Source organism: Vicugna pacos, unplaced genomic scaffold, assembly GCF_048564905.1.
Source record: "Vicugna pacos unplaced genomic scaffold, VicPac4 scaffold_19, whole genome shotgun sequence".
In the NCBI taxonomy this organism is placed as follows: domain Eukaryota; kingdom Metazoa; phylum Chordata; class Mammalia; order Artiodactyla; family Camelidae; genus Vicugna; species Vicugna pacos.
Window position 1 is genome coordinate 76,815,606 of NW_027328740.1, and position 24,203 is coordinate 76,839,808.

Here is a 24,203-nt window from a genome sequence, read left to right on the forward strand (position 1 = left end):
GCTCTCCTGTTCTCAGGCCCATTCCATCTGCGGGGTTTTCCAAAAACATAATGGTGGAAGGGCCATGGAGGACACCTAGAACTTCCAGAATAGACAGGGGGAGCAGAGTTACCATGCTGGCCCTGGGTTTGGAGACAGACCTGCAGTGGAGACCACAGGCTTCTGAGAAGCCAGTTTCGAAATAAAGGCAGTATGCACTGGAATACCCGGCTCGAGAGAGTGCTTCATCATAGACATGTAATTTACATAGTTCTCACCACTAAATTCTGTGTTCCCAACACGCTACATGAATGACGGCTTCAACACACATTCATCTCTGAGATGTGAAATAGTGTAGAGCCGCTCTTTCATCCTGCATAATGGGCATGGCTACACTTAAGAACACTTACCAAGATTTCTCAGCAAGAGCCAATTTCGAAATAAAGGCAGTTTGTGCAGGAAAACCCTGTTGGAGTGAGGGCTTCCCCATACACATGTAAGTTATAGAGTTCCCCTCACCATGAAACGCTGTTCCCAACATGCTACATGCATGAAGGCTTCGACACACATTCAGTTCTAAGCTGTTAGCATGTGGAGAGCCGCTCTTTCATTCAGCACAAAAGGCATGGTTACACCCAGGAAGATTTACCCAGATTTCTCAGCTGCTTCCTTCAGCCAGATTCAAAATAAAGGCAGTTTGTGCTGGGAAAGCCTGTTGGAGCGTGTTCAGAGCTGTTTCGGGCTCTGTCCCAGCTGGAGGGTGCAAAGCCCAACCTCCAGAAAGAGGGACCAGGACCCCACCCGCCAGGTGGTGTTGCCTTTGTAGGGGAACAGTGATCTTTGGGTAAGATATATTGCGGCTCTCTCTAAAAACTGCTTTGACTTAAGTTTGCATCCTAGTCACCAGTTCCAGGACAACAGAAAAGGCATACCCTACATCCCTTTGCACTCAACTCTTCCCAAAAGAGCAAATATTTGTCCATGAAAATACCAGCTGCTCTTCTAAGGCCCACTAAATACCCAGCAGTGTGGGCGGTGCACTCTTGATCAGGGACAGGTGGAGAGGGAACAGCGGTCCTCCAGCAGGCTTGGCCTGGTGTGGCAGCTGCGCTGTGGGTGCGTGGTGGGGAGGGAATGCAGGGAATCCTGTTTGAGGGGCCTCTGTGCACGCCTGCATTATAGTCTGAGGTTTCATACAAAGGCTCCAGGCATCCTAACTGGTCAGATACAGCCCCCACCCTTGGGCTGGAACCACCAGGAGATAAGTACCTGTAACAGGGACGGTGCCTGGTGTGGGGAGAGGTCATGGGACCCTCCGGGGGCAGGGGCGGTGGTGCTGGGGAAGGCAGGGGATGCAGTGAAGGGTGGAGGGAGCAGGGTCCTTTGCTTGGGGGTGCGAGTTCTTTGGGAGACCACAGGGAATGGCACACATCATCCCCACCCTATACCCCAAATTCCTAGCCCCGCCAACACAGGGGCTGCTCTGCACCCTCTCAACGTGGCTCTCCTGTAAGACCGCACCCAACCAGGCATCTGGCACCCTGCCCTACCTCCCCTCTTGGGACAGATCCCGTCTTCTTGGAAACTGCCTAGCAGCGCGTATTCAAGGCCGGCAGCCGGCCTGGCGGATCTGCACTTCAGGTGCCCTACCTGGCCAGCCGTGCCTGCCTGGGCTCAGTCCTCTATCTTGCCCACCGGTAGCCTGGGTCCACTTCCGGTGCAAGCGGAGGCCGCGGAGCCCAGGCTGAGCCCCGCACACAGACAGGTGAGGGTGCCCCCGCCCCGCTGCCCCGCCGCCCCGCCCACTGTTGGCAGCATTGCCCCAGCCTCCGGCCGGTGCCACCTGCAGCTGAGGACCTCCGCGCGGCCCCGCCCGCCCCGGCCCCACCCAGCTGCCCCATAAGCCTCCCCCCACCCCCGTCCTGGCCGCGCCCTTGCTCCCATTGGCTCCGAAAGTTCTGCTCTCGCACGTCTAGCCTCGGGAGGACGCAGACGCAAGCGCTAGGGGAGGGCCCCGCGGCGTTGCCATGGATAAAGACGCCGCGCTCCTCGCGGGCTGGCGTGCGCTTCTGGGGCAGGCAGCGGGCTCCGGAAGTGTGCAGCTGCCCGGGGCCATGGCGGTGTTTGCTGCTGGGGATGGCGGCTTGCTTGGCCGGGCCACTAGTTCTGGCCGCGTCAGTCGGCGGCCGACATCCTTTCTGGGGCGGCGTCTCACAGACGGTAAACGTACGGCAGCGCCGTTGGCGGGGCCAGTGGACATGGACCGGGGTGGGATCCGGGTTGGTGTGGCGGCCGGGGAGGGCTGTGGTGCCGGGGAGCGGGTTGGGGCGGGGGGGACAGGGCTGGGGCACAGCCTCCGGCTTTCCTCCCCCTCGGGCTCTGGGGCTTGGACCGCGACTCCAGGTAGCCCTGCGTGGCCGCGGCCTCCCAGAACCCCTGGGAAGGGCAGGTGGAGGACCCGTCTTTTATGAAGCGGGGCCTTACCCGCGTTTTGAAGAGCCCCAGAATCAGATGTTGGAATAGGGTGGTTTATCAGCCTTGTATATCAGCAGGGAAATTTCAGTTCCATCCAGATGTTGGCTCCTTCGCTAAAACTCAGGAATAAGACAAGGGTCAGTGTCAATTAGCAGTTATCTAGGGCTTAACTCAAAATAGACTGTGCGGGGTGTAGAGATGGTAGATGGGCCCTCCCTTTCAAGGTTGGTAGTCTTCTGGGATTAGAGGCCTCAGTTGAGGATTACATCCTCATCTGCAGTAATGGAGGTTGTGGGAAACATTAACACAGAGAAGGGAGGGGTGTTGCTGCGGTAACTCATTAAAGAAGCCAGGACACTTGCCTGGCTCTTGTGTAGGAGAGTCTCGCCTAGGGTAGGGCAGCAGTTATCAAAGTGAGTCCGAGGCCCCTGAGATGCAAGACTATTTTCGTAGGAACGCCGGGAAGTCACCTGCCTTTTGCACACTCTTGCACTCCCGAGTTTCCTGTGGGGTTTTCCAGGGAAAACCTAGTCTGTGATATCACAAAACAGGTAATGTAGAGGCAGATAGAATTAAGCTCTCACCAGTCCAAAAGAGATTCTCAGAAATTAAAATCACTGCTATTCCTCTCATTAATGATTTTTGTTTAGAAAAATATACTTATTTTTTGCTTAAGAGTATTAATGGTATCATGTAATAGGTTGTTATTATTTTTAAGTGAACTCATAAGCATTTTTTAAAGTTCTTATTTAACTTCTAACACAGGAACTATTGATAGATTTAACCCACATAAACAGCAGCCTTTTGAAGTCCTCAGTATTTAAGAGTGTACAGGGGTCTTTAGGCCAAGAAGTTTGAGATTCCCTGGAGAACGGGTGCTCAGGTACTAGTCAGGTGCTTAGCGTTGATAGACAGATGCCAAGATGTCTTCTGCATGTGCTCCCGGACTCGAAATAATTGGCCACACAGAGATCGGTGGGCAGTGCCTCCACTATACAAACCAGAAGCTGCTGAACGTGTCTTGAGTCTAGGCCATGTGCTGTGCAGAGATTCCCATTGTATCTGTTCTATCTAAGCCGGGATTCCTGTGCAGAGACCTGGCTCTGAAGACCCGCTCTCCTTTGCTCCCTGCCAGGTACCTTCTGTGTTATGTCAACCCTCCGGAGGGCTTCAGCCTCCGTAGGGGCGTCTGTATCCACATCGCCTTCCTCCTGAAGACCCTGCTGAAAATGGAAGAGTCGGTGCTGGTGATACCCCCTTGGGGCCGCCTCTACCATTAGCAGAGCCTGGACATCCACCAGGTCCGGATTCCCTGGTCTGACTTTTTTGATCTCTCAAGTCTCAACAGAAACATCCCTGACAATGAGTACGAACAGTTCATTGCAGGTGAGATGGTGATCGTTTAACTGGGGCCAGACGGTTTTTGTTCTGGTTCCGATGTGAACATCGGGCCGTCTTGCTTCGGGTTTGTCAGTCTGCTTAGGGGCCGTGCTCATGTTTCCTGCACTGCAGGTGAATTTGGTCTTTCCACAGTTTTTCTCAGGAAATATATCTGAAGTGTATGAGCTCTGTGTTCCCTCCCCTCTGAAAACCCTGGCCTTCTGGTGAGATGGAGCGGTGACAAGGAGGCCACTGCCACAGAGGCCTTGTCCCAGCAGGACTCGCTCCCTGGGCAGTAAGGGCCATTCTTACCTGAAGGAAAACACGATGTATGTGTACCATGGGCCACGTGCTGGAGAAGGTATGTAACCTCTCATTCAGTATAATTTGGTCCTGCTCAAGCTTCCCATTTTACTTTTTGTAGGAGGTAAGATTTGAAGATTTTCTTTGAATACAGCTATTTAGAGCTTATCTTTTTTTTTAATTGAAATGTGGTTGATTTACAATGTTTAGTTAGTTTCAGATATACAGCTGTTTTGTTAGTTTCAGGTATACAGCATAGTGATTCAGTTGTACATATACATAGTCTATTCTTTTTCAGGTTCTTTTCCATTATAGGTTGCAAGATACTGAACATTTTCCCCTGTGTTCTACAGTGAATCCTTGCTGTTTGTCTGTTTTACATATAGTAGTTTGTAATTGTTAATCCCAAACTCCTAAGTTTGTTTCCTAAGTCTGTGAGTCTGTTTTTGTTTTGTAAATAAGTTTATTTGTATCTTTTTTAAAAATTCCACATATAAGTGGTATCATATGTTACTTGTCTTTCTCTGTCTGAGTTATTTCACTTTAGTGTGATAATCTCCAAGTCCATCCATGTTGCTGTAAATGGCATTATTTCCTTCTTTGTTACAACTGTGTAATATTCTTTTATATCTAAATACTACATCTTTATCCAGTCATTTGTCAGTGGGCGTTTAGGTTGCTTCTATGTCTTGGTCATTGAAAACAATGCTGCTGTGAACATTGGGGTGCAGGTATATTATGAAATTAAGGTTCCCTCTGGATATATGCCCAGGAGTGGGATTGCTGGATCAAATGATGTCTTTTTTTAGTCTTTTGAGGTATCTCCATATTGTTTTCCACATTGGCTTCACCAAACTACATTCCCAGCAATAATGTAGGAGGGTTCCCTTTTCTCCAAGCCTCTCCAGCATCTATGGTGAGTGGATGTTTGAATGGTGGCCATTCTGAGTAGTGTGAGATGATAACTTATTGTAGTTTTGATTTGCATTTCTAAGATAATTAGCGATATTGTGCCTTTTTTTCATATGCCTATTGGCCATTTGTATATCTTCATTGGAGAATTGCTTGTTTAGTTGTTCTGCCCATTTTTGGATTGGGTTGTTTATTTTTTTTTTCTTATTAAGTTGTATGAACTATTTTTATAGTCTACAAGTTAAGCCATGTTCAGTCTCATCTTTTGCAAATATTTTCTCACATTCCATAGGTTGTCTTTTCATTTTGCTTATGGTTTCTATTGCTTTGAAATAGCTGATAGGTGTAACTAGGTCCCATTTGTTTATTTTGGCTTTTATTTTCTGTTGCTTGGGTGGATTGCCCTAGGAAAACACTGCTGAGATAGATGTCAAATAATGTTTTGCCTATGTTTTCTTCTAAGAGTTTTTTAGCGTCTTGTCTAATGTTTAAGTCTTTAAGCCATTTAGAGTTTGTTTCTTTTTTGGTTTTTTTTTTCAACTCTATTATATGCTTTCGATTTGTGGTTACCCTATTTTTCAAGTATATCAACCCATTATCATATCTATTTCCTTTAGACTGATAATCACGTAGGCTCCAACACATCCTAAGAATAATGAGAAAAAGGAAAAAGAAAGAGAAAAAATCTATCTTTTCTTGCTACCCGTCTCCCTTTCCCACCTTTTTGTATTTTGATATACTTTTTCTTTTTTACATCTTCATGTTTATTGTCTTGTAACTCGTTATTTCATTTCCAATGATGGTTTTCCCATTTCTATAGCATCCTGCTTCCTTTCTGTTTAGAGTAGAACCTTTTAATGTCTCTGTTTGGTTCCATAATGCTGAATTATCTCCCTAACCCCCTCCACCCTGAGCCTCTGAATACTCAGTACAGGGAAGCCAAACCATCCTAGCCTTCATCAGTCTTGGGATGCAATCTTCAGAGTGGGAAAGAAGAATCATTGAAAAATAATATTCTGTTTGTTGCTTTCTACCCTTGCCCAGAGAGTGAGAATCACCTCTGAAGGCGGAGGAAGAAAGATGGGGGCATGGGGCACAAAGTCTTTTCTCCTTTTGCTACTGAAAAAATGATTTCTTTTGTAATTAGTGATGATGCCCTTTAAATTGGTAAGATCGAGATTCCACAGCTTCAGCGCCTGTGAATAACCAGCTGGGAGAAAGCTCTCCAGGGCCCCTGCAGTGGGAAAGGCAGCCCCTCTGAGCACCTGTTGTTCTGTATTCTTCCGGCCTCCACACAGTTTCGCTAGGCACTGTGCAGGACGATGCAGTTCCCCAAGGTGGAGGACTGGGAGACCCCTGCTTGGTGGCAAGCCACAGGAGCCCACACTTGAAGGACAAAATGAAGAGTAGTGGGGCGGGCATAGGAACAGAGGATGGTTGAGACCCAGGATAGTTTCCTGGAGGCCAGCAGGTGAGACTGGCGGGGCAGATGGGGCCCTGGTGCATGGGCAGTCCTTGAGGGATCTGAAGCAAAGATATGAACCAAGATACTGGATTCGTGTGGGGGTAAATCGCCCCCTGGAGGCCACGTGGCAGTGCAGCGAGCCCAGGAGGAGAGGGCATTTCCCCAAAGTTGGGTTGACAGATCACAACCAACTCACTGGGAACCGAGAGGTACAGAGATATTGTTAACTTTTTGTCCCTCTTCCTGGAAAAAAAATTGCTTCCTGTTGAATAGCCTGTGTAGTTAGTGAGAATTAAAGACATGAAGTAACATTTCCTCAAAAGTCATCCATTGTGCAGTTGTTAATAAGGGTCAAATGCAAACTTGAATAGATTAAGTCAAACAGTCATCATCGTATTTTAAAATCTTTTAAAATAAAAAATCTTGCTGTCTTTGTTCTTCATTTCAGGGTTCACTTGGTGATAATAGTAACAAAAGCAACAGCAAACCTTTAAAGAATTCTGTCCTGCTGTTCAAGGAACTCTGTGTTCATGACAAACAAATGAGGTGGCACTTTACAGGAAGGACAGTCATTAATCACACAGCTAGTAAATGGCAGGGGTGGGACTTGAACCCAAGCTGTCTGACCCCAGAGCCCCCTCTCAGGCCCTTCAGTGCAGCTCATCACTTGGTATGCCCAACAGAGGCCAGCATTAAAGAGCAGCATGACCTTGGCTGCTTGGCCTCTGTTTCTTCATCTGTAGAATGGGGGTGTGGGCAGTGAACTCTGTGAGCTCAGTGGTCACTTCCTCCAGCTCTGCTATTCTACTGCTTTGAGTTAATTTAAGAAGTATCCGAGCCCCTGAATGGCCCACCCATAGGCTGGCGCTTTGCTAGGCCGTGGGTTACGGAGAAAAATAAGATCAGCCTGCTTCTCCAAGGAGCCTGTGTCCCTCCACGGCAAACGGCTTTGAGGCCCAGGCTCCCTCGCTGGCAGTCGGGGACTGGGCAGGAATGTCTGATAGAAGATGGAGGCAGAGCCCTTCCGGGAACAGTGGTGGCCACAGAGCTATCAGGAGCGGGAGCATCTGTCCAGGCTGCTGAGAGGGGGGCCCTCATGAGGCCAGTAGCCCCCCCAAACTAAGCCCTCAGGACAAAGATCCAGCCATTCCTGCAGTGTCACAACAGAGCCAGTCCATCCTCATCACTGTGCCCCTGTGCTCCTTTGTCCTGGGGCCTCTCTTCCCCCTACACCCAGAAGACTCATCTCTCTCTCTTCTCTGAGTGTCCCCTCACTTCACCCATGGTCCCTGCTTCCTAGGCCACCATCTCTGGAGTTGACGATTTGCCCCCTCACACTCTCCGTTTGATCAGGAGCCTGGGTTGACCTCCTTGTGCTCACTTTCCCCCATGAGGTGATTTCTCCTCCTCTCTTGGGAACACCTGGAAAACCCAGTCCATTCCTAGCAGTGCCTGCCACCCTGGCCTCCCTGCTCATCTGCCTCAGTCAGGAGCAGCTGGACCACCAACTCTGTATTGCCTCACCGCCTACCATCAAGACGTCAATGTTGATTCTCCCTCCACCACCCAGTATGGTCATTGTAGGGTCTTCTTCTCCGTCAGCCTGAGCCAGACACCTCCCATTCACCCTACCCCCGGGCTCATACCCGGGCGTGTCTCCACCCCAGGTCCAGCCTCTCTCCTTTATGTGCCCAACTCTAGCCATCCAGCTGCTTCTCCACCAGCCTCGTTGGCCCTCCTTCACCCTCACTGGGGCATCATGCACTGACTCCTCTGCTTTCCTACCTGTCCACGTTCCTCTTACTTCCACTTCCCCACCTTCCAGCTCTGCATCCACAGTCAGCACTCTCTTTATGACAAACAAAACCCCCTTGACCCTTGATCTTTTCATTTCCTCACCAGGATGACTTCCATCTCGGTTCACCCAGCTCTATTTGTTCTGAGCCTGCAGGCAGCAGGCTCTCCCAGCACAGATTTCTAAGACTACAAATCAATGCCCAGCATGTTGCCACTGCCAGGCAATCCTCCAGGATTTCTCTAGTGAGCACATTTCCCCACTTGCCACACAGTGGTGTCAACATTCTATGCTCTCTGCACACCTCTAAGCTTCCCTCTGTCTCTTCCCTGACTCCCAGCAGATGGCCTTGCCTCCTGCTTCAGAGAGAATGACATGTTACTTGAAGGGAACTCGCTCACCTGCAGCAAATCTGCTCACCTCACCTTTTATCTGTCCCTCTCCCACCTGGACTCTAGCTGTAGTTGTTCTTAATTTAGTGAGTTTAGTTGACATATATATACACAGTTAAAAGCTTAGCACACTATAGGATACCTTCTTGGGCTTACTTTTTCAATTTAACATAGGGTGTATGATGCATCCACTTCGTTGCATGTACCTGCAGTTCATTTGTTTTAACTGATCTTAAATGTTGTGTGTGTGAAAGTAACACAAGGCAAGTGTAAGCCAGGATTCAGGATGCTGGTTGCTTCCTGTGAGAAGAGGCCTAGGGCAGGATAGGACACAGTATGTCACTGTCAATAGTCCTGTTCTGGTGCTGGGTGACAGGTTCACAACTGTTTCTTATAATATTAATTTTAATACATAAATACTTCTGACAGGCACCTAAGGTGAGAATGTGTCATGAGCCAAGATATACAATGGATAATATTACATCATTATTGTTATGTAATCTTGTTATAAAATATAATATTCATAATCCTACATTGTTATGTGTTATATATTATATAGATGCATGAATTATATATTATGTATATAAATAACTACATATGTATTATATACTATCTGATAATAAATAAACAGAACATAACATGCTAGTATATCTACTATTATGTATTATTTAATAAATAATATACTATATCCTGTTATATGACATGGCACCTAATCTTTAATCAAATAAAAATATGTCACTATATGTAATGGTAATTAATAAAATTAAATGAAAATGCCCGCAGCTTTTAACGCCAACACCGCTCCAGCTGTCACTGTCTATCTTCTTCCCTTTCATGGTCGAGGTCCTCACGGTGCTATCTGTTCCCCTTTTCATCTCGTTATCCTGAACCTTCCTCCCCCTCCCATCCCATGCTGCCTTCTTCCCCGTGGTCCCTCTAGTCACCAGCGGCCTCTGGGGCACTGATTTCAGGGCAGTGTCTCAGGCCCAAGCTCACCCGCCTGTCCTCCACCTCTGCCACTGCTGGTGGGGACGGGGCGGGGGGCAGAGTGCACCTGTTGTCCTGGAAGAGAATACAGCACAGACTCCGTGACCAGCAGGAGGTGTGGCCGGAACCTGCAGGACTGGGGGGAGAGCCAGACTGTCTGCATCCAGACCGGGGGCACTTGGAGTGTGAAGAAGCCCAGTCCTCACTGCCCCTGAAGTGAGGAAAACACCCTCAGGTGAGTTAAAGTGCTTATGACCTAGGTCTGTTGGCTGCAAAGGACAAAGGGGTCCCTAAGGGGAGGTTAGTTGATGTTCCAGGCCCCACAAAGGCCCTAAGGGCTGGCGGGGAAGCAGGCTGGACGCTCCACTGGACCCAGTGTCCCCTCGGGGGTGGGGCCTTCCGGAACAAGCAGAAAGCCCTCAGTCTCTGGGGGAACGCGGCAGTGTGGGAGCATCCCTGCAGTGAGTCAAGTGACGTCAGGGCCTGTGGGATCCGTTTTTATGGCCACATTGAGCCACAGCAGAAGCCACAGCAGGAGTGAATTCCTGTCTCTCCAGCTGACATCCTCGTGTCTGAGTGCCAGGCTTCAGACCCGATCCCCTGGGGTGCTAGGACAGTTATACACAGAGGCGGATCGGGGAGGCCTCAAGAGGGCTGTACTGGCCTTGCTGTCGACATGATTACTCAAAGATCAAACAATCCATCGATGGGAAGAAAATAAGAACCATGGTCACATCTGGACCACAAGCTTAGATGTGGTATATGGGTGATATTTATCGACAATCTGGCGAGGATCTGGTCAAAGCTAGAGGCCAAGGCAGCAAACCGGTAGTGACACTAAGGAACATCGTGGTGCAGAGGCTGGATTGGGGGTCTGAAGTCTCCTCCCAGGAGGAGCCTCAGTGTTTGGGAGGTGGCTAATGTGCCTGCTTCATGTCACTAGCAAGTGATGCCACCTGCGGAAAATCAGCTATAATCCTGAGCCGGGTCAGCCCTGGGTGATGTGATAAAGGCTCCTACAAGAGGAGGCGCCAGACGGATAGTGAACCAACCAACAGGCTGATGAGTTTCTGGCCTGTGTTTATCGTGCTTTCGCAGCCAAGAATGAGGAGAGAGTTGAATGGTTCACCATGAAGATTTTAACAACTTAAGAGAGTTCCGTGTCTCACTGCATTTCAGTGTCACCCGGAGGAATTCAAGAGGTGTTTAGACCCAGAAGGGACTAACAGCCTCTTGGTTCCTCATCAACCTGACAAACCCACCAGCCCTCTATGGCCAGACCTTGGCAAGTGCCTTCCCTTGTTCTAACAAATCCCTTTCCACTCACGCCTGTGGTATGCTTTTATTTTTGTTTAATTAATGGGAATGAAGATACCTTACAGCCTCTTCAGACCTTTCCATAGGCCTGCTGCTCTTAGACCCCGGCAAGGGGGCCCGCTGCCCTGGGTCCTGCACTGCAGAGGGTCCTTCTGGCCCTGACACTTCCTCTGGCCACGCCCTCCATGGGGTGGAATCAGCAGGGCCAAGGGGGCAGGGTCATTGGCTCCATCCCATGCTCTAGAAGCCCAGGACCCCAGATGCCCTGTCTCAGCAGCCCCTGACACATTCCTAGTGCCTGCACCGGCTCTCCCGGAAGCTCAGATTCCCAGGACTCACAGAGAGGCCAAAGGGCAGCTGTATGTATGGAGGGTATGAGCAGATCCCGAATGTGAGTTTTGAGTGTCCCCCTGTGAACATCCAAGGCCACTTGTGGCAAGGGATGGACCCAGCATTGGGAAGAAAAGGATCAGGCTAGTGGTCAGAGACTGGGAATCAGCTCTCCCCACACGCTCACTTTCTTTGCCGGACTCCCCTGTGTCTTGGAATTCTAAATTTGAACCTGGTCTTCCCCCTTATAATGAACGTATATTTGTAAAGGCAGGACTTTAGAACCTACTGCACTTAACATGTTTACATGTACAGGATGTGAGCTCCCAGGTATGCTCTGGCCTGCACTTCCAAAGGTCCAGAGCAGTTATGTTGGCTCTACTGAGACTGTAATTGGTAAAGACCATCTCCAGAGAGGAGAGCTCCTGCTTCAAGCTCCAAAGTCAGGACCTTCTGAGTGGATAAAACAATGGACACTGTGACCCTCAATTGTAAATTGATTTAGAATAACGCCAAAGTGTGTAAGACGTGTGTGTGTGCACGCGCGCATCTGGGGACGTGTGTTGTACATGACTGTGTGTTTGTGTGTGCTCACGTGCACCTGGGGATGTATGTGGTTCTGTATGTTATGTGTGTGTGTGCGCCTGAGGATGTGTGTGGTTGTGCGTATGTTATGGGTGTGTGGGTGGTACATGACTCCATGTGTGTGTGCCCGTGGGGATGTATGTGGACTAGAGCCAGTGTGTCTGCACGTGTGTTTGTGTGTACGTGCATGCATTACTTTTAATAGTAGAAGCTGTCCTTTAGAAATACGATGTAGTAAAAATTGTATGATGTCCTTTGCTGTATAAATCAAAATTAAAATTATCTTCAATCACCAGAAATTTAGTCCCCCTCAGATTCTATTTTTTTTCCATATTGATTATGTCCTCATTTTACTGATGAGGAAACTGTAGCTTAGAGATGTTGACTGACTCAACCAAGGGCATGGAGCTCGTGCGCCCAGGGCCAGGACCCAGTCCAAGCCGCACTGCTCCAGAGGCCTGGAGCCCTGCTCATGATCATGCGTGGCCTCTTGGCGGGGGAACAGATTCTGATGGGCTGTGGCCAGAGTGCAGGCTGCCCGTGCCGGGGACTCGGGAAGCCGGGTGGAGAGTACCAGACAGCAGACAAGAGTGAAGGGCTGCTCAGAAGTCAGATAGTTTCCTAGGTCTTGGATGAGGAAGGAGGCTCACTGCTCATCCTTGATCCCTTTGCTGGTGGCCAAAAGGGACCAAGGCCCACGAGAGCACTTCTGGGAGCTGCCTGCCAACACCTGGAAAAGGACTGCTCAGGACTGGCTCTGCAGTAGGAGCAGAGGAAGGAAATGTCGCCTCCTTGTGGACATCCTTTGTGATGGCAGTAGGAGGCCTAGGAGCCTTGGTATCGAGGTGGCAAGGCAAGGTCCTAGTGGATGATCGTTTCCACGTGTCTTAAAAATCATTGCTTCATATATTTTATCCATTTTGTGGTTTATTTTAGGGTGGTAAATATGGTCAGTGTTACTCCATATTACCTAGATTAATTAATTTTTTTATTGTTAATTTTCTCTTCAGTGATTTAGAAGCTATATTGTCTCTTAAAGAAAATTCTCTCTAAATCTTTATAAATCATCTCTAAGTTCATAAATTTTTATGCAATTGGACCAGTATTCCTATAAGAGTCTCAAAAATGAAATAATCTATTAGATCCTGTTCCTCAATAATGATATATTTAGCATATTTTACCTCTCTGTTGTTCTAAATTGTGTGTGTGTGTGTTTGTGTGCTCCAGTTACTACTTTTTAGACAGTTGCTTTAAGTTTGTTACATTAACAAAGAAAATATAGGTATATACATCTTGGATTTCATTGCTCACTACCACTATTTAATCCCATGTCTTTCCCACTTTTGAGTTATTTACTTATTGGGATTTCCCAATCAACTGGACACATGATTGACTAATTGTTTTTGAGTGGTGGACTTGGAACACTTACATATCTATATGCAGATTTATGTTCTCCTGGTCAACAATTCTCAGAGTGTTGTTGATGGCCCAAGCCTTGTTTTAAATTAAGGCATTGTTTTTCATCACCAAAAAAAAAAATTATTAATTTAAGGTGTTGTCTTTTTATGGCTGGCTAGTCTTTTATGGTGAATGGATATTAATAGAGATTTCCTTAACCTTCCTCCTTCTTTTTGCCATAACTCGAATTCATTGAGAAACATGTTTTTACCATTTCTCAGATGGGCTTCAACTTTGACTTCTGCTTTAAACCATCACCCCACTCTTTTTCTCCATGCTTATTCCTGAAAAAGTGAGCTCTCTATTGGTTTATAGGTGGTTCCCGTCAAAGATTTGTGACTCCCTGTCCAAAGTTCCAAAGGAAGAGAAAAGGAAAGATTCCTGTTTCTGGTGGTTACATTTTGTCAGGTTAGAGATCTAGTTATCCATGTGGCTGCAGTGGAATCTGCAATATCTTGGCTCAGAGTTTCGTTTTTCTGGCTTACTAGGGGAACCGCATTAGCTGGGGTCACGTCGCTGTGGCCGTTGTCAGGATCCTGGGACTGAGGCAGCCCCTTTGCCTCCTTGTTATTTTGATCTTGCAAACTGGGTCCCAGTTATGTGAACCCTGCACCTGGTGGCCAGGATCGCCCCACACGTGACGTGTACCCAGTTCCTTGGCGTCCCTCACTGCTGTCAGCTAGTTCCAGTAAGAGTACGTGATGGCTTCCACTACTGTCCTTCCTCCATCCTCTCCAGGCAGGCCCTCCTTTCCCACTAGTTGGCCCTAAACCTTCTCTCCTGCTCTACATACGCTGACGGAATTCCTCAGGGTTTCCAGCAGGTAGATGGGTCTCTTCTATGTTTGGACCCCTTCAGTGCTTGCAGTGAAAATATAGAATGTGGGAAGGAGGAGCTTGGGGATTCTCCATATCTAGGGCCTCCCTATCCAGCAGATTCAACTAACGGTGGATTGAAAATATTGTTGAAAAAACAGAAAGTTTCAAAAAGCAACACTTGAATTTGCCATACACTGGCAACTACTTACATAACATTCATGTTGTATTAGATACCATGAGTAATCTAGAGATAACTTAAAGTACACAGGAGGACACAGTGAAAGAGAAAGTGACAACAAATATATGTGTATACTCATGTATAACTGAAAACTTGTGCTGTATGCTGGAATTTGATACAACTTTGCAAAATGACTATAACTCAATAAAAAAAGTTTGTATATATATATAAAAGTAGATGGGGGGATGTACATGAGTCCCATGCAAGTCCTATGTCATTTTATACAAGAGGCGTCAGCATCCATGGATGTTGACTTCAGGGTGAGTCCTGGAACCAGTGCCCCATGGTTACCAAGGGATTACTGGAAGTCCAGGCTCCTTATCCCAGCCTGCCATGTCCCCACATGGTCTGACTCCTACCTGTACCACACTTCCCTTGTCACTCTCCTCCAGCCCTGGCAGACTGCCCTCTGATTCTTGAACAGGCCACACTCACTGCACTTCATGTCTGGCCCTTAGAAATACCCATTACTTTCTGAGCATGGCTCTGCTTTCACAAGATGGGCTGCATTGTCACTAGAGAAGTCAGTGTGGAGGTTCCTTTAAAAACTGAAAATGGGCTTAACTCATGATCCAGCCTTCCCATTCCCGGGCATATGTCAGAAGAAAACTCTAATTCAAAAAGTCACATGCACCTCAATGCTCACAGCAGCAGTATTTATAATAGCCAGGACATGGCAACAACCCAAATGTCCATTGACAGGTGACTGGATAAAGAAGTAGTAGTATATTTATACAATGGAATACTACTCAGCCATGAAAAAACAAATAATGTCATTTGCAGCAACATGGATGGACGTAGAGATAGTCATTCTAAGTGAAGTAAACCAGGAAAAGAGAAAAATGCCATATGATATCACTTATATGTGGAATCAAAAAAAGAAACATATGAACTTAAATACAGAAGATAAACAGACCCACAGACATAGAGAAACAAACTTACGGTTCACAGGGAGAGAAGGAGATGGGAAGGGATAAATATGGGGATTCGAAAAGTGCCCCTCTTGGGGAGTGATGGAAATGTTAGCTATCTTGATCGTGGTTATGGTTTTCTGGGTGTAGACATTTATCAAATTCACCAAGTAGTACATGTGAAATATGTGTATTTTATTGTACAGGTATCATACCACAATAAACGTGCCCTTAAAAAAAAAACAGGAAAACACTGGCAGCATTTTGTCCTACGTTTTTATGTGTCTTAAGTGAGTGGGTCTTCAAGATTCTGGTCTGCCATATTTTCTGAACCAGAAGTGCCCTCCTTCCCTTTTCTTTGGTAAACTGTCAGTGGGTGGCATTTATTCCCATGGCTTCAACTGCCCTCTGTCCAATGATTAACTGTCAAATCTTTTCCAGCATGGACATCTCAGTTCAGTCCCAGAAATATATTTCTAATTGACAAGTAGACATTCACATTTGGTTAGCACATAAAAATCTCAAGCTCTGTTTGTCTGGATTTACACTCGCCCAGAACTAGTTTTACTTTTTCAAACAATGGCATCACTGTCCCATCTCTTTTCTGTGCCAAACATCTGGGAGTTTTCCTTTACTTTTCCACTCCCTCACCCCCATCAGTACTACAATTCTATTCCTTAATGTCCCCCAACTAAGTCCCTGCTCCTCGCTCCCCACTGCATTAATTCCCACCCCTTTCTAGTCTCCCCAGTGCTGTACTTTAGAGTGAACAATCCACTTTGCTCACTTTTAATGACTAATCTGTGTCACTCTCCTCCTTAAAACCGCAAAGAATTCCACGCTGCGTGTGTGAGGAAGTCCACGCTCTCTGATTTAACGTCACACCTTCTCATCACCTCATTGCTGCTTTTTTTCAGCCTCAGCTTCCGTTAGTTCCTCACAGCCTCTAGACTCACTGACGTTCCTTCCCTAAGTGCAAAGTGCTCTTAGACATGACCAGGGGTCTGCACGAGACACGCAAGCTGCTGAGAATCCCGTCCCCACCATGCACTCTCCTGGTCTACAGATTTGCTGGAATCCGTCAGATGTCAGTGCAGAAAGCATTTCCTCTCTGACACCTTCCCTATCTTCTAGAACACAGCCCCAGGCAGTGCAAGAGCCCCTCTGAACATATAGTATATATGATGCAAAGTGACTCTTACCACATTGTTTTGAAAATCTATTTAAATTTGTATCTTCCACGACACACTGTGATCTCCTTGAGGGATGGGGGGCTGTGTGGTATTTGTCTAGACAGCTAATGTCTGGCATAGACCCCGGGCCATCGGAAACAGTGTGCTGACTCATCAAGAAGACTTGTCGTCTTTGCGATGTACGAAAGACTACATGCTCTCTGATCTTACACCATCCGGCAAGGGTCAAAATAATTTCACATAGAACTACAGAGGCAAAATATGTGTATTCTTTTCCTCTTTGTGAGCCCGAGATCATAGGCATCCTGGAACGGAGGTGTCACTCAAAGCTGTCTGTCCCCTAGGCTGTTACGCCCAGCTTCAACATATTTTTTGAAGTTGTAGGGATACGTGTACATCACCCCGTCTTAGAGCAAATGGTGCTTCAGCCTGACCAAGTTTAATGTCCATACAAAAATCAGAAATCTTCCAAACTGAAGCCTGAAGAAACATTTCCCTTTTCTCCTTCCAGTCTGTGTGTCATCTGCACCCCACATCCCCACTGCTCATCTGCGTCAGGCCACGTTCTATCTAGAAACATTTCCGGTGGGACACTTGGACAAGAACTAATTACAGCAGTAATGAAACTGGTCCCATGAACGTAGGCTCTGCACAACAAGGATGTTTGACGGGAGGCCTCAGCCGCGGCCTGCAGGGTCTGTTCACGTTTTCTGCCTGGCTTCCCTGCAGATGTTGTGCAGAAAATGAAGCCTGCAGTTAAAGTCATAGAAGGCCTAAGAAATCCAGAAAAATGGAGTGAGATTCATCTCCTTGGGAATATTTTTGAAAACCATCCACTAATAAGAAGAAATTTAAGAGGTTCGTTTCAGAGCAGATGATGTCCAACTGCAGGTGGGTCAGTTTTGTCATTGTTGCTCGCTAGTTGGCTTTCTGCTGCTTCTAACACGCCGCTTTTAAGAGAAGTGGCCTGAGTCGGCCCTCAGAGCAGAAAGGTGAGCTGGGCCTGGAGACAGCCAAGCTCCTCTGCTGTGTAGTGACCCGCTGAGAAGGAAGGGTTGGCCCAGGGCTTCCTCTGACTCTCTCCCTCAGTTATAAACTCTATGAAGGGAAAATGGAACAAAAATCTTAATTCAATATGGTATTGTCAAAGTATAAACATAATTGTCTTTGGAGGGGATGGTATAGTTCAAGGGGTAGAGTACATGCTGGATTCAATTTGCGGAACCTCAATGTAAAAAAATAATAAGAAAAAATCTTTAAAAAAAGAAAAATAATGAAGAAGAAAAGAGATCTCAAACAACCCCAGTTTAAAAAGAAAAAAAATTCCTTTAAAAATAGTAGTCAGCTAGGTCTTTTGCTAGATTAGGAGTTTGGGATTAACAGGTACACACTACTATGTATAAAATAAATAACCAACTCTCAGGTCCTTAATAAATTATTTCAACCTGAATCCTTTTTCTTTTTTCCCCTAAGCAACCTGTGGAAGCCTCTGAAATTCTCATCTTATAAAAGAATTCATTTAAAGGTGGTTTGAAAGTTACTGGTTAAAACAGTTATTTGTGGTTCCATGAATATAGGTCTAGTAAGAAAGACAGACAGTAAACCAGTAAGCAAATAAATATATGATGTACTACCAGGTACTAATAATTGCCACAAAGAAACATAAATCATTTTAGGAGGGAAAATGTTTGAATAGGAAATATGTGCATGCTATTCTAAATAATCTGGTCAGATAAGTCCTCTCTGAGGGTAAATAATTTGAACAAAGTCCTGAATAAAGCAAAAGAATAAGCCACGTATGTAACAGACAAGAAAAGCCTCCCAGGCCGGAAGAAGTGTAAGTACTAGACTTGGAGTTAGAAACGCAGCTGTCCTGGTGGGGACCATCGGGGCGGTGAAGATGGGCTGGAGCAGAACGGTGAGAGCTGAGGCTGCAGAGATCGGTGAGGGCCCAGATCACATAGGGCCTTGGTAGGGACTCTGGATATCCTTCTGAATACAATGGAAAATCACAAAAGTATTTTGCAATGCGGAACAACTTGATCTGATTCATACTTTAATAAGACCGTTGTGGGTAACGTATGGGGAATAAGCAATGGAAGCAGGGCAAGGTAAGCTGATGGGAAGCCAGTGGGAAGAGTACTGCTGACCTGGAGAGAGACACCGAGGTTGGACTGGGATGATGGCGGGAGACGGGCAGAAAGGGAGACACGAATTAACAGTAACGGTCACAGGCCTTAATGCTCGAGTTGGACACAGACACAGAGTGGTACAGTGTGATGGGTATGTGATATTTGGGGATGAGCCACAGTTTTTGTGCAGAGACCTGACAGGAGAATAAAGTGGGGATGTTGACGTCGGTAAGAAAGGTTGGTGGGTTTTGAATTCCCCCTAGAGTCGCGTCTGTTTCTCTGTACATGACGTCAGCCGAGCAGGGATGGGTGTTCCTACTTCTGCAGAGAATTGCGTGTCCTCCTCATCGACTAATTCGAGAGGCCGACCTGCCCATCCAATTGCAACATCTTGAATCTGCTTCTTTCTATCCAGGAGGAGATTTCCAACTAAGATGCCAATCAAAAATTCCCGTGTCCAGAGTTAGAGATGTGTGCCTTTGGGAGGATCTCAGAGATGCCTCCACAGAGGCTCGGTGTGCTCTCTCTCCCTCAGAGAACACAGTTCCCTTCAGCCCACTGGGTCTCAGCAGAGAAGATTTCACACATAGCCCCTCTCAGGCCCTGGGGACCAACCTCCCGCTTGGCTGAGCTCTGAAAATGAGCACGAGTTCCGGGCAAAGGGCCTTCTCCAGGGGGCCATCTGGCAGATTACATGAGGACAGTGTACAAAAGGGTGGGAGGGTTGATGATATAAATGCATTTTAATTTTTGCTCTGAAACTGATTCTGTCCTTCTGTTTTGTTAAGCAAGTGTTCTTAGGCCAGACATGATTCTCCTTTTTTCTTCATATTTGATCATCCAAGAGGTTTAGATAGGGGATTTGTTTTAGGGTAAGAATCTTTAAAAAAAAAAAAAACCTTGCAAATAGCGTCTTGTTAGGCATTTTGACAAGTGAATTCTCCAGGCAGTATTGAACCCCATTGTTCCTCCAGGGGGTCTCCAAAGGTATACATTTTCCAAATCTGACCCAAAACCAATGAGACTTTTCTTTTTTTTAAGAACTTCACCATGGGCAAAAGATGTCACTAAAGAAGGTGAGAAAAGAGCAGGTCCCCATAATCCAGAGTCCTTCCCAAAGAGCCCACAGAAGTAAAGAGGAGATGAACGAGAGAAACGTTTTATTTATACACACGCAGGAGCCAACCAGAAAAGTACCTACCATGTTAAATGGTGAAAGTTAAAGGCTTTTTTATCAACCTAACTTAATAGGGAAAAGGGAAAGGAGAGAATTGGCTTCCATGACAGGTTTTCTTCTGCATCTTTTGAATCTCAGTTATTTTCAGCTTAAAGAGGTTTTGTATTAACCGTGGGTTCCATCTGACTTTCCATTCCTCGAACTTTGTTCTTCTTTTTCAAGATTCACTCATGTATTCTGACCCCCTGGATTTTCCACGTGAATTTAGATTGATTGTCAATTCCTGCAAAATACCACCTGGGATTTGGGTAGGCATTCTTTGAATCCTTAGATCTATTCATGGACCTTTGTCATCTTAGTAGAATGAAGCCTTCTGCTCCATGAATATGGGATTATTCTCTTTGAATTTAGGTCTTAATTTCTCTCAACAGACTCTCTCATCTATTGTAGTCTTCAGTGTCCAAGTCGGGTACTTCTTGCTCACCTGTATTGGATGCTGATTCAGAAGAGACACGACCTCCTGGAGAACCTCTGCTTCCACTGAGCTGAAATGGAACTGAGTCCTGAGAAGGCTTTAAATTCTTTTAAAAATAGGATTAATGTACTTTAATTACTCCATAGATGAGTAATGAATGGGTCACATTAGCATAGGATTTTAATCCTTTTAGAATTAGTAGAGTAATACAGACACAGTACAAAAAATTGAAATATTGCCTAAAAAAGAAGTGATTTGTAATTCCCACCCACAGCGGTGTCTGTCATGAATGATTTGGTGCTTATGTCTCAGTCTCTGTGTCTCTCAGTATGTCTCTCTCCATCTCTGTCTCTCACACACTCACAATCAGATCAATTTCCATCTATATTGATTTCACACACATGTGGTCGTGCAGATGGGACCCTGGATGCAGAGAGTGGGTCTGCATACTTCCACCCTGAGGCCTCCCTTGACATTGGGTTGAGACCAGGCACCCACTTTTCCAACTGAACAGCATTCATTCATCCACATGAACCAGAACGAATGGACCCCATCCCCTCTCCATCAATATTATTGTTGCTTTAATTCCGACTGTTTCAACCAGTGCTGTGATGAACACCCTTGAAAAGGCATCTTTGAATAGGTGTGTAAGGATTTTAGCAGGATGAACTGTAAGTATCAGATCTTCTGAGGAAGAGATGCATCTGTCGCCCTTTGATGCGTCCTGCACCCTGTTCTCCTGAAGAGGAGCGTCCCTTCACTCTTCCCTCCAGGGGATCTGCTGGAGCCTCTGCCTGCTTACATTGTCACCAGGGCTGGTTGTCACCTGACTAAAGAACCGCCAGTGTGATGGTGACCAATGCTGTCTCTGCAGTGTTTCCGTCTGCCTCTGTTCTCACCTGAGAGGTCAAGCATCTCTAACACACACTGGCCACCTGCATTGCCTCTCATTGGAACTGCCCATGTCTGTTCTGTTTCTGTTTAGAACACTGAGTTTCAAAAGGATTTTGGACTACAGGAATGGGAAAAATTTCTCCAACCTTGGGTTATGAGGAATGCATTTTCCAGGTTGTGGTTTGCCTTTCAAGCAATTTTTCTGGGCTTTTACTAATTTTTTTGATTCGTTTGGTTTTGTTTTTGCCACAGGAAGAGCTAAGCATCTCCCTTGTGTCTTCTGGCTGTGGTGTCACAGGGGGAACAGCAGTGTCTACCCTGAGATTATGCACAGAGTTACCAAAAGGGCTTCATTTTGTGCATCACATCTTTAATCCCCCTGCATATCCCCTGAAAATAATAAAAATGCTGCTTCAAGTGAAAACAAACAAAAATCCTCAGCCCCAGGTGAAAACATGTGGGCAGGAAGGAAAAAATACTTTTTTAAAATTTCATTGGCAGGGAACAACCAGTAGAGGTAAAGACACGCAAAGAGAAAGAGGACTTGGGGTTGTCAGGGGCTGGGTGAGGAGGGAGGGGAGTGCATGCTCTGGATCCAAGGTTTCACTTTGAGGAAAGAAATAGTGTGAAACTAGATGGTAGTGATGGTCGCACAACATTGTGAATGCCCCTAATGCTCCTGAATTGCACAATTTAAAAGGGGAAAAGTCTACATTTTATTACATGAAACTCTAAAAAGAAAAATAAATGATGTCATAAATGATGTGAAACAAGCAAAGGAAACTAAAGAAAATGAAACAAAAACATCTCCAGCGGAAGGGACGTCAAGTTTGTGGGGGGACTGACGGTGGAATTTTGGAGAACATTTTGGAGAAGAAGGTGTGGGTGGGTGCAGAGGGGGCTCTACCCCAGGTGGTGGTGATGCCTGAACTGTTTCTCCGTTGCCCAGCAGTCCAGCTGCAGACGCAGGTTCAGGAGGAGCTGCAGGAGCGGCAGGAGGGAGCTCGAGGTCTCCTGCTGGATCCAGTTCGTCCCATTTTTGGTCTCTGACATCTTCCCCTGCCCCTGCCTCCTCTGTAACTATTGGAAGTGGAGAGAGTTTTAAGTCTTGTGGAAGATCTCATGCTGTGAGAGAGGAAAAATCTACGCACCTGCCTCCCTTTCCATGTGCCTCTACAAGGACAGAAATCTTCCCAGAGCTTTCCAGACAGCTCCCACCCAGAAAGTGCCCACAGGATGTATTCTGTGACTGAATTTTTCCAGACAGGTGTTCTGAGGCCATTCTCTTTTCTGGTCCCAACAGTAGCCTCTAGGGACACCTCCCTGTGTGGCCCAGCCTTCGCCCCACCCTCACCTACACACATACACCAGCCCTGCTTTTTTGACCTTTGGTCTCTGCTTCGGGGGCTCCTGGTCCTCCACCTGACTTGCAGCGAGGTGGGCACGGTGCTCCAGGTCAGGCCAGGGTGTGCTGAGCTACCCGTCAGCCCCGGGTAGGTCCCTGGGAGAGCCCTGGGTGATGTCTGGGTCAGAGGCCTGCCCCACTGATTTGTGGGCCATGGTGGTGGGGACCCCTCCATATCCAGACCCACCAGGAGTCTGCGCTGGCCCTCAGAAGAGTGACACACCAGTCCTTCACTTGGGGAGGGGGCGTTGGTGTTCTTATTCATCAGCTTCTTTTCAACATGTGGTATCTGGCTCTGCAATGATAGTGACCAGCAGCTGACCCAGCATGGAAGTCTCAGAGTCCTTCCCGGCCAGGAACACTCCTGATTCTGTAGACTCTACCCTCTGCTGCTAGATCAGACCGGAACCTTGTTCAGCTCAGACATCCGGGAGGGAAAATGCATACCCAGAGAGCATGGGCTCCACCTCGGGCGGCAGGACCCTTCCCCGGCTCTCCACATCCCAGCCAGCCAGCTTTGTCCTGGGCTGTCTACGTGACCGGGCCCCCAGGCCTCTGTCCTGCTCTTTCTTGAGGCAGATACCCATCCCCAACATGACTGCTCCACCTCCACCAGGCAGGATGGGGCCGTGTGGCTACCTGGATGGGATCTGAGTGGTGGCCCAGCCTGGGGGGGCCTGCCCTGGGCCTCCCTGTGTTACCTTTGGGTCTCTCTGGCCAAAAGGCCAGAGGCGCCTTGGGTGAGACCTGACCCAGTGCCGGCAGCGTTGGTAGAGACCCTCGCTGAGGGCTTTCCGGGGCCTGTGGCCTCAGGATAATGGGATGCAGCAGAACATGCCTCTGTCTCCAACCAGGTGAGCTGAGTAGGGACTTCTCTACAGAGCGGGTGCCTGGTGACTTCGGTTCCAAATTCTGTTGTGCTCTATTGCCAGGGAAGTGAGGTCACTTCCTGGGGTCCACTTCTCCAAGCTTCCTCCTGACACAAAGCTCCTCAAGGGCCTTTCTGGGCTTCCAATCTCTCATTTCTCACTCCATGCCATGTCCACACACAGTGACACCAACTCAGCCCCCCCATAGCCCTGGGGAGTCCTGGATGCAACCAGTGCTGCAGCTCTGAAGACACAGCTGGGTTCAGACCTGGCTCCCCCTACTCAGCAGTGTTATCATCCTGGACAAACCACGTGCCTCTCAGGGTCTCCCCAATCCCCCATCAGCACAGTGAGGATCATTCTGGCCCCTGCTTCCTAGAGAAGCCATCCTGTCTCTAGACCTAGAAACACCTATTGCATCTGTCACCCCCACGGGCTGGCATCACAGGGAGATCGTGCACAGACTCAGCAAAGGAAGGAACCCACAGAGGGCTGGCGGAGTGCAAAGCACACCCCACACAGGCCGGGGTCTGCCCTGGGGTCTGGAGAAAGTCACTTTCCTTGCTGCTTGCATCCCCGCTCACAGTCGTGAGACTGAAATTAAATACAACTCTGACATCGTCCGCTCTGGCATACAACCTCCTAGGTCATTCTGTCATGTTGACATACAGGCCCAGTGTCCCATCTCGGCCTCTGTGGTGGGCTGCCCCACA

At 47.4% G+C, this 24,203-nt stretch overlaps 2 long non-coding RNA genes across 2 annotated transcripts; one reads left to right on the top strand and one right to left on the bottom strand.

Annotated features, from left to right (window-relative positions):
- The first annotated feature begins 2,011 nt into the window (after window positions 1–2,011).
- On the top strand, window positions 2,012–7,192 carry LOC140693593 (uncharacterized). Its single transcript, XR_012069357.1, has 4 exons — window positions 2,012–2,199; window positions 3,590–3,840; window positions 3,988–4,195; window positions 6,963–7,192. It is a non-coding gene; the product is annotated as an uncharacterized lncRNA (long non-coding RNA).
- Window positions 7,193–22,033: 14,841 nt separating this feature from the next.
- On the bottom strand, window positions 22,034–23,488 carry LOC140693584 (uncharacterized). Its single transcript, XR_012069348.1, has 3 exons — window positions 23,323–23,488; window positions 22,809–22,916; window positions 22,034–22,296 (listed from the first exon to the last, which is right to left on the bottom strand). It is a non-coding gene; the product is annotated as an uncharacterized lncRNA (long non-coding RNA).
- Window positions 23,489–24,203: the final 715 nt, after the last annotated feature.